Source organism: Triticum dicoccoides, chromosome 4B, assembly GCF_002162155.2.
Source record: "Triticum dicoccoides isolate Atlit2015 ecotype Zavitan chromosome 4B, WEW_v2.0, whole genome shotgun sequence".
NCBI classification, from domain to species: Eukaryota; Viridiplantae; Streptophyta; class Magnoliopsida; order Poales; family Poaceae; genus Triticum; species Triticum dicoccoides.
In genome coordinates, this window is record NC_041387.1 from 546,708,260 (window position 1) to 546,718,414 (window position 10,155).

Sequence of the window (10,155 nt, forward strand, 5' to 3'; positions counted from 1 at the left end):
AGTACTCTCCTAAGTATAAAAAATCCTACCGAGTGGTAAGCAATCTTCTCACTCGGGGGCTTAGCTGTAGTCCAGTACTCGTCTAAGTATAAAAAATCCTACCGAGTGGTGAGAAATACACTCACTCGGGGGCTTAGCTGTAGTCCAGTACTCGCCTAAATATAAAAATCTTACCGAGTGGTGAGCAATCCTCTTACTCGGAGGCTTAGCTGCAGCACAGTACTCGCCTAAGTTTGAGAAACCCAGCCAAATGGGGCAGGTCGACCACGACCCCTCCCCCTAGGGCTGCACCGTCAAGAAGAAGGACGAGATTCTGCGCACTGCCAAAGGCACATCCAACAGCCGACGCCAAGGCGAGCTGCTTTCAGGAACGTCAAGACCATTGCTGAGTGCCTTGCTGATGAGCTGATCAATGCTGCCAAAGGCTCATTCAACAGCTAATGCCGAGGTGAATTGCCTTCAGGAACATCAAGGACATTGCTGACTGCCTCGCTGATGAGCTGATCAATGCTGCTCAAGGCTCGTCCAACAGGTCGACTGCGACCTCTTCCTCAGAAGTTGCATCAAGAGTACAAAAACCAACCCGAGAGAAGATAAACACAACACATTCAAAGATAAGTCCGGGGCAGATAAATCCAAAGGTTTCTAACCGCAGATTAAAGTACTCAGGCATCAGGCCCAGAGGAGTTTCAATGATTACAAAATCACTCGGCATTCCGAGGCAAATGAGGGCGAAGCATGGGCTAGCTGGATTGCAGAAGCTGTTGAGGTCGATGCTATCAGCAATACGAGTGGATGCCTCAAGGAAGGTGTCCATGAAGGACTGGAAAGGGTTCTTCTTAGTATTCACAACCTTGAGGGCCGCCAGCTTGTCTTCTTTAGCCTCCTTGCAGTGCACTCAAACCAACGACAGGGCGATGTCAGCACCACAGCGGGCAGATGACTTCTTCCACTCTTGCACTCGGCCAGGAATCTAATTGAGTCGAGTCATCAGTGACTCTAGGTCTTGAGAAAGTTCCTCCTGAGGCCAGAGTTCGGCGTCCACTTGGGTCATTGCAGCCTTCAGTCGAGCCAGATAGGCAACAACACCGTCCAAGCGTGATTCCAATCGCAGCGAGTTCATCGCAACATCATCTTTCATGGGATAATTGATGGGGTCGAGACCTGTCTCGACCCGCCCAGTTTCAGCTTCGAAGTCCTGGCAAAGTTATGTTCCATCGCGAAAAACAATGAGTCAACAATATTACAACATACTTCGATCGACGACAATTAACTAGTCGAGTGACTATACCTTCAAGCTTCAGAACTAGTTTCACGGCAAGTTGTCCCAGATAAGACTCTAACTTGCCCGTCTTGGCTCCGAGGCCTCCAACTTCGGTGGTCAGGTTCTCCTTGTCCTTCTTTAGTTGCTCTACTTCTCGATTGGCTTCTGAGATGGCGGTCTTCAACTTCGTGTTCTCCTCTTCCAACTTGTCGACTGAAGCCAGCTTCTGTTCCGCAAGCGTCATCTTCTCATGTGCTTCCTTCTGAGCAGCAGCAAGGTCCTGGTCCTTCTTCTCCAAAGCTTCCTTCATTCTCTCTAAAGAAACAACACTCTTCAGACGAGCCAGAAGTTGACGGTTTTCACCATGCACATCTGCTTGTGTGAAGTCACTCGGTTCAAAGAGACTGAAAGAAAAAGCAGTGAAAGACGCGAGCTACTAAGTAGGCAAGACAGTCGAATGGTTACCTCCCATGATGGTTGTCCCTTGTTGAGCAGTCTTGAGGTTCTTCTTTGCGAGTTCAAGATCAAGTTCAACGCTGATATGCTTCTTCTTTAACTCGGAAAGTCGAGCTCCAAGATCACAAGACCTCTGCAGTCAGCGAGAGAGATATGTCAGTCGACAGAAATAAGAGACAATGACGGTGAAAAGTTACTATAAGACTACTTTCGAATCAAATATTCAACAGTAGACTTGGGGATTACACCCAGTGGGTGCACTTAGCGTGCCCCCACTGGTTCAGATGAACACTCAACAGGGTCTGCCTAGCGTGAGTCAAAAAAGAAAAGAAGAGAATGTTCTAAGACCTCAGCCGACTGCCAGCAGCCGACCGCGGTCTCGGGGACTACACCCAGAGGGTGCACTCGGCGTGCCTTCACTGGTCCAGACATATTACAAAGACTCAGCTCGAGTCGAGTGGAGTGGAAGATTTCCTAAACTCTAAATAAAGGCACAACCCAGTGGGTGATTGGATATAAAACAACATTCAAAAGTTCAGTCGGAGTTCACTGACCTGAACATTGGTCTGTAGGGCAGTGCTGGCATTGTAAGCCACCTGACTAGCCTCGTGCATCACCTTCACCTGCTCCATGACAAGGTTCACCTGGCGAAGAGCCTCCCTGGCAGCACTCGGCAAGTCGTCTGGGGTATGATATGCAGCGAAGAGTGATGGCTCCAGGGCGGTCGAAGCAGGTACTGGGTCGGACGCGTGGAGTTGCACTGGAGCGGTAGGAGTCGTAGCAGTCGATCTCGACGGACGATCAGTCGTCAGTGGGTTGGCGAATGTGACATTGGTCCGAACCGTCTCTCTGGAGCGTTCGACCACTGCCTCAAGGGCCGGCGTCCACTAAGGGACTTGGACTTCAAGCCTCCTCCTACTTGAGCCCCCACTCCTCTTCCTCCTCTCCTATAGAGGTGCTTCTTCTTCTTCATCATTAGGGAGCACGACGACCTATTGCGGAACTACAGAAAGGGAGAAATATCAGAAATGCAGCTGATTGACGATCCACTAAACTAAACAAGGCCTGGTCGAACAGACTTACCTGCTCAAGAGGTGGCTTCCTCGTCTCCTGGTGCCTTGTTGATGTCCATGTCAGTGGCTGCAGTGGTGGGGCTAGAAAGATACATGATCGAATCGGTCAGAACAAAAACTTCAGTCGGTCTATGTAAACACAAACAAGATACTCACCCTGAAGCAACAGGGACATCCATATTGATCCGTGGCAAAGTCTTCCAAACTTTGGGAGGAGCAACCTTGGGCTGCTTGGCGACCTTCTCCATTGGCTCCGGAGTCGACGTCCGAGTGCGCTTTTGAGTGTGGGTACTAGGAGCCACGTTCTTCCCGCGCCCTCTTGTTGGGTCATGGTGCTACTTGGATTGCCGTTCGGAGCACGGTGGCGAGTCAACTTCTCCCTCGTCGTCCGACTCCTCGCTCTCCTCCTCCTTGTCTTCATCCAAAGACTCCCAGTCACCACTCTCTTCTGCGCTGGCCTCTCCCTCCTGGTCCTGCTCTAGAGCTTGTTCACCATTGGGCATCGAATACATCTCAGTGAAAACCTACAAGACAAAAAGTCGGGTAAAAGTCAGTCGAGACCAAGTACAGTCGGAACATATATGCAAGACAGTCGGAATAAAGAGCGTACCTTGTCGGACTGATTGTCGTCGTTGAAGGGGATGACTCACCTGGCTCCTCTGGGATTGTTCTGATTGCCTGTGATGCTCCTTAACCACATGGCCACGGTCTTGGATGACACTTCTTATAGATGGACCCAAGTGGTGTCGTCAAATCCGGTGTACAGCCACATAGGATGGTGACGAGCCTGAAGAGGTTGGATGCGTCGACTGAGGAACACTTCCAGCAGGTCCAGGCCAGTGACACCCTCGTTAATCAGTTGGACCACTTTCTCCACCAACATCTTCGTGTCCACGTTCTCAGGAGCAGTCACTTTTAGTGGAGAAGGAGTCTAGACACGGTCAAATGTGAAGTGGGGAAGGCCAGTCGACTGACCTGGAGTTGCGACGTCTTGGCAGTAGAACCAGGTCGACTGCCAGCCTCTGACCGATTCGGGGAGAGTCATAGCAGGGAAAGCACTCCTATGCCTCTTCTGAATATCCAAACCCCAAACATCTAAATGACATGGGTTTTTGAGTCACTCGTTTTTGCCTTCTTGACCGACTGAGATCGGATGGTGAAGATATGTTTGAAAAGACCCCAGTGCGGTCGACACCCCAAAAAAATTTCACACATCGACACGAATGCGGCCAGATACATGATGGTGTTGGGAGAAAAATGGTGGAGCTGAGCACCAAAGAAATTCAGGAATCCCTGGAAGAAGGGGTGCGGAGGGAGCGAAAAAACCTCGGTCGACGTGGGCAAGCAGTACACACTCACCCGGTCGAGGTTGCGGTTCCATCTCCCCCTCCGGCAGCCTTGCCGCTCCCTTGGTGATCAGTCCAGACTCCGCCAGCTCGTCTAGATCTTCTTGCCGAAGCGAAAACCGGATCTAATCGCCCTGGATCCAGCTTGGCGGCAGCCCCGCGCGCAATGACGACCCGCGGTTCTGCTTCTTGCCTTTTGCCGCCCCCCTCGCCTTCTTTGCACACTCCAGCGCCGCCATTTTGTCCTTCACCATGGAGGCAGAGCGGCAGCAATGAGAGTAGAAGAGCTGGGTGCGGTGGAGAAGCAGAGGAAGAAGAAGGGAAGCAGGCGTGCACAGTGCAGGCGCCTCGGCCTCGTCGCCTTATCAAGGGTAGCTTTCGAGTGGCTGACGCATGGGACCAGGCGATCCTGTCAAATCCCGCAACAGTCGCGCGCAACGTACGTGGCGAAAAAGGCGGCACGGAAATTAAGGCATCATTGTTTATCCACTCCGCCTACTTCGGCGCTCCCCGTCCCATGCGCTTCTCCGAAATTTCGTCTCCCATGAAATCCGGGATACACTGCAATCAATCGTGCCAAAGATCTTGCACTCTAATACAACACTCGGCAGTTGATGCTATAAGTTTAGTGGGCAACTTTCTGAATGGATCAAGGCGACTGAATCGAAGCTGAAGTACCAATGTGAGTTTCCCATCCTGCAGAAAACGCTCGCGAGGTTCAAAGCTCAGAACAAGTTCAACTTCAACTTACTTTCCACTCGAACCTTAATCCATTCGGGGGCTACTGATGAGGATACAGACCTAGGGTAGGGTCATAGGCCTGACCTACACGTCCTACCCAAGGTCACTACCCTGGAAGATAAGAATTCGAAGAGGCAACAAGGGACGCCCAGCCAATGATGTCGAGTGCAATTCACTCGACTAGTCATATCACTCGGACGACCCCTACCGATTTCCATTCGACCAGTCAAGGAGTCACTCGACCTACCGAAGATCAGGAGTCACTCAGCATTGCAACGGTCAGGCGTTCACTCCGTAGTCTTTAAGGTAATAAATAACACTTAAGGCTGGCATTACCATTAACGCCCCTACTTTATGTACATTAAACCCCTTGTAATGGAGGACGGCTGGAGTCCTGGCGCACTCTATATAAGCCACCCCCTTCTCTGGACAAGGGTTCGCACCCCCTGTAACATCACACACATATAATCCAGTCGACCGCCTTCGGTCACCAAGACGTAGGGCTGTTACTTCCTCCGAGAAGGGCCTGAACTCGTAAAACCCGTGTGTACACCTTCATCATAGCTAAGATCTTGCCTCTCCATACCTACCCCCCTTTCTACTGTTAGTCTTAGAACCACGACAATGAGTTCTTGTTGAGTTTGGTGTGGACGAAGCTTTTGATAAAAAGAGAAACCATGATATGAGAGGAATTAAGGAGACATAAAAGTTCAAGCTTGGGGATGCCCAAGGCACCCAAGATAATATTTCAAGAAGTCTCAAGCATCCAAGCTTGGGGATGCCCCAGTAGGCATCCCACCTTTCTTCTTCAACAATTATCGGTTAGTATCGGTTGAACCTAAGTTTTTGCTTCTTCACATGAGTTGTGCTATCCTTGCAATGTCATTTTATTTTGTTTTGCTTGCTGTTTGAATACAATACCAAGATCTGAATTTTTTTTAATGAGAGAGAGTCTTCACATAGTTACTTAATTATTTAGCTACTCATTGATCTTCATGTATATCTTGTTGGAGTAGTTTGTCATTTACTCGTGTGCTTCACTTATATCCTATGAGTAAATGGTTGAATGAGTTGAATGTCATAAATCTGAAATTATATGCTTATCCCATGGGGAGTAATGACTTCACATGTAAGAAGTAGAGGTTGTAAATTTATTGAAGGTTAGCAAGCATTGTATTGGTCATTTGAACAATTCATGAAAGAATATTGAAGGAAGAGAGATTTCACATATAAATATACTATCCTAGACATCTTTTATAATTGTGAGAACTCATTAAGTATGACATGCTAAAGAGTTGATGTTGGAAAAGGAAGACAACGTAATGGGTTATGTTTTCTCACATCTCAGTTAAAGTATATTGTCATGGATCATTCAAACATGTTGAGCTTGCCTTTCCCCCTCATGCTAGCCAAATTCCTTGCACCAAGTAGAGATACTACTTGTGCTTCCAAATATCCTTAAACCCAGTTTTGCCATGAGAGTCCACTATACCTACCTATGGACTGAGTAAGATCCTTCAAGTAAGTTTTCATTGGTGCATGCAATAAAAATTGCTCTCTAAATATGTATGATCTATTAGTGTGAAGAAAATAAGCTTTATACGATCTTGTTATGGAAGCAATAAAATCGATGGACTGCATAATAAAGGTCCATATACAAGTGGCAATATAAAGTGACGTTCTTTTGCATTAAGATTTTGTGCATCCAACCATAAAAGCGCATGACAACCTCTGCTTCCCTCTGCTAAGGGCCTATCTTTTACTTTATGTCTTTTACTTTATGCAAGAGTCAAGGTGATCTTCACCTTTCCCTTTTTCATTTTATCCTTTGGCAAGCACCTCGTGTTGGAAAGATCCTGATATATATATCCAATTGGATGTAAATTAGCATGAACTATTATTGTTGACATCACCCAAAGGTGAATACATTGGGAGGCAACACTATAAGCCCCTATCTTTCTCAGTGTCTGATTAAAACTCCATAACCATAAGTGTTGTGTGAGTGTTAGCAATTGTAGAAGACTATATGATAGTTGAGTATGTGGAGTTTTGCTAAATCAAAGCTCTGACATAGACCCTTCCTGAAAATAAGATGTATTGCAATTGTTTGATGACTAGAATGAAGTTTGCTAGTTTTCAAGAAAGTTTATAATCAATGCTTTAACATGTGAATTGCTTGTTACCTGTTTGTGAGAGGTTTTATGAGATGACTACTGTTATGACATATAATCATACTAGGAAAGGTTACTGAAATTATCATTGATCAAACTTGTGCACCTGCTAGCATTCACACTTTATAAATTCTTTCTTTTATCATTTACCTACTTGAGGACAAGCAGGAATTAAGCTTGGGGATGCTGATACGTCTCCAACGTATCTATAATTTATGAAGCATTCATGCTATTTTATTATCTGTTTTGAATGATTACGAGCTTTATTATACACTTTTATATTACTTTTAGGACTAACCTATTAACTGGAGGCACAACCCATATTGTTGTTTTATTGCCTATTTCATTGTTTCAAAGAAAAGGAATATCAAACGGAGTCCAAACGGAATGAAACCTTTGGGAGTGTGATTTTTGGAATGAACGTGATCCAGGAGACTTGGAGTGCAAGCCAGGGAAGCGTCGAGGAAGCCACGAGATAGGGGGTGCGCCCACCCCCCTAGGCGTGCCCTCCACCCTTGTGGGCCCCTCGAGCCTCCGCCGACCGACTTCTTTTGCCAATATGTTCCCATATACCCTAAAACCATCAAAGAACAAGATAGATCGGGAGTTCCGCCACCGCAAGCCTCTGTAGCCACCAAAAACCTCTCGGGAGCCTGTTCCGGCACCCTGCCGGAGGGGGGATCCCTCGCCGGTGGCCATCTTCATCATCCCGACGCTCTCCATGACGAGGAGGGAGTAGTTCACCCTCGGGGCTGAGGGTATGTACCAGTAGCTATGTGTTTGATCTCTCTCTCTCTCTCTCGTGTTCTCTCTATGGCACGATCTTGATGTATCGCGAGCTTTGCTATTATAGTTGGATCTTATGATGTTTCTCCCCCTCTACTCTCTTGTAATGGATTGAGTTTTCCCTTTGAAGTTATCTTATCGGATTGAGTCTTTAAGGATTTGAGAACACTTGATGTATGTCTTGTTGTGCTTATCTGTGGTGACAATGGGATATCACGTGATCCACTTGATGTATGTTTTGGTGATCAACTTGCGGGTTCTGCCCATGAACCTATGCATAGGGGTTGGCACACGTTTTCGTCTTGACTCTCCGATAGAAACTTTGGGGCACTCCTTGAAGTACTTTGTGTTGGCCGAATAGATGAATCTAAGATTGTGTGATGCATATCGTATAATCATGCCCATGGATACTTGAGGTGACAATGGAGTATCTAGGTGACATTAGGGTTTTGGTTGATTTGTGTCTTAAGGTGTTATTCTAGTATGAACTCTATGATAGATTGAATGGAAAGAATAGCTTCATGTTATTTTACTACGGACTCTTGAATAAATAGAATAGAAAGGATAACTTTGAGGTGGTTTCGTACCCTACCATAATCTCTTCATTTGTTCTCCGCTATTAGTGGCTTTGGAGTGACTCTTTGTTGCATGTTGAGGGATAGTTATATGATCCAAGTATGTTATTATTGTTGAGAGAACTTGCACTAGTGAAAGTATGAACCTTAGGCCTTGTTTCCTACCATTGAAATACTGTTTATGCTCACTTTTATCATTACTTACCTTGCTGTTTTTATATTTTCAGATTACAAAAACCTATATCTACTATCCATATTGCACTTGTATCACCATCTCTTCGCCGAACTAGTGCACCTATACAATTTACCATTGTATTGGGTGTGTTGGGGACACAAGAGACTCTTTGTTATTTGGCTGCAGGGTTGCTTGAGAGAGACCATCTTCATCCTACGCTTCCCATGGATTGATAAACCTTAGGTCATCCACTTGAGGGAAATTTTCTATTATCCTACAAACCTGTGCACTTGCAGGCCCAACAATGTCTACAAGAAGAATGTTGTGTAGTAGACATTAGAATGCACGTGCAAACCACAGAATTTAAAAACACGGGATTTCTGCCAATCTGGGTGTTTGATTCACAAGAATAGGAAGATCACATGATGCAAAGAAGCATGGTGAGATTAAGTCAAACCACAAGAAAATGTAGGGTTATAATGCTATTATGCTACTATCTCTTAGTATTGTGCTTCATGAATAGGAATTTGAAAAGGAGGACAAGTGGAAATTAAAATTCCTACCGTTTTTCTTTCAAGGAGACACTAAAGGAACAAATCCTACAGTTTTCCTTTGCTCCATTCCTTTGAACCAAATTCATGAATAGTAGTACCATCGGAAACTTTCCAATTCCTATGTTTTTCAATCACTTTTCCTTTCAAGCACTGGCGATTCTAGTAGGCAGGCTTGAGCAAGGAAAAGCCTACACTAAAAGAATGTTTTGTGCTACTTCTATTACTTTGGACCCATGCCATTGCTCTACTAGCTCAACTCCCAGGCCCATCGACAAATGCACAGCTCAAACGCGCAGAGATAAATAATGATGGCATTCAAGAGAGTCCATCACAGATAGCTAAGTTGCCTGGTTCCTCACTGCTTGTCATATAGTACGATAAAATAATCGTATTTCATGTTCCTACGTGTGCTCAGTGGACAATATATATAACACGTAGAGTAAAAAAGAGATGCAACAAGTGTACAACCTCTTTGGCGAAGCCATGTCGATCTCAGCATGATTGGGTTAGCCGGTGAGGATGCTCCGACTGACTTGGCTGTCGGAGGAGGGGAAGAAGATCTTATGCGTCTAGAGATGGAGCCCGAGGTACTGCTCCATTGTGATGGAGGGTTTTGTTGTTGGAGCAGCTCCGGTGAGTTGTAAGATGCCGAGGCTGAAGCAGGATAAGAGAGACAATGTTAACCTGAGTGGCTAGATGTAAAATACATCAGCCGCTCTTCTCTGAACATAACTGTCGAAGCTGAATTTAACTGTCGGAACTGAACTTAACTGTCGAAACTAAATTTTCTTGTCGAAACTAAAGTGTAGCTAAATCGGAGCAAGGTAAGGCTACATGTCAGTCGACTGACTTTTTATCTCTGGTCAGTCGATTTTGTAGCCGTTGGATACGAAATCAAGGGCCTGTAGTTCATCTTCAACCTCCACCCCCCTGAGCCGCCAGCCACCACCGGCCAAACAGCCACCCCCCGCTGCCCGCGGCCGGCGGTCGTTGCCCCGCCCACCCCGAAAGCAC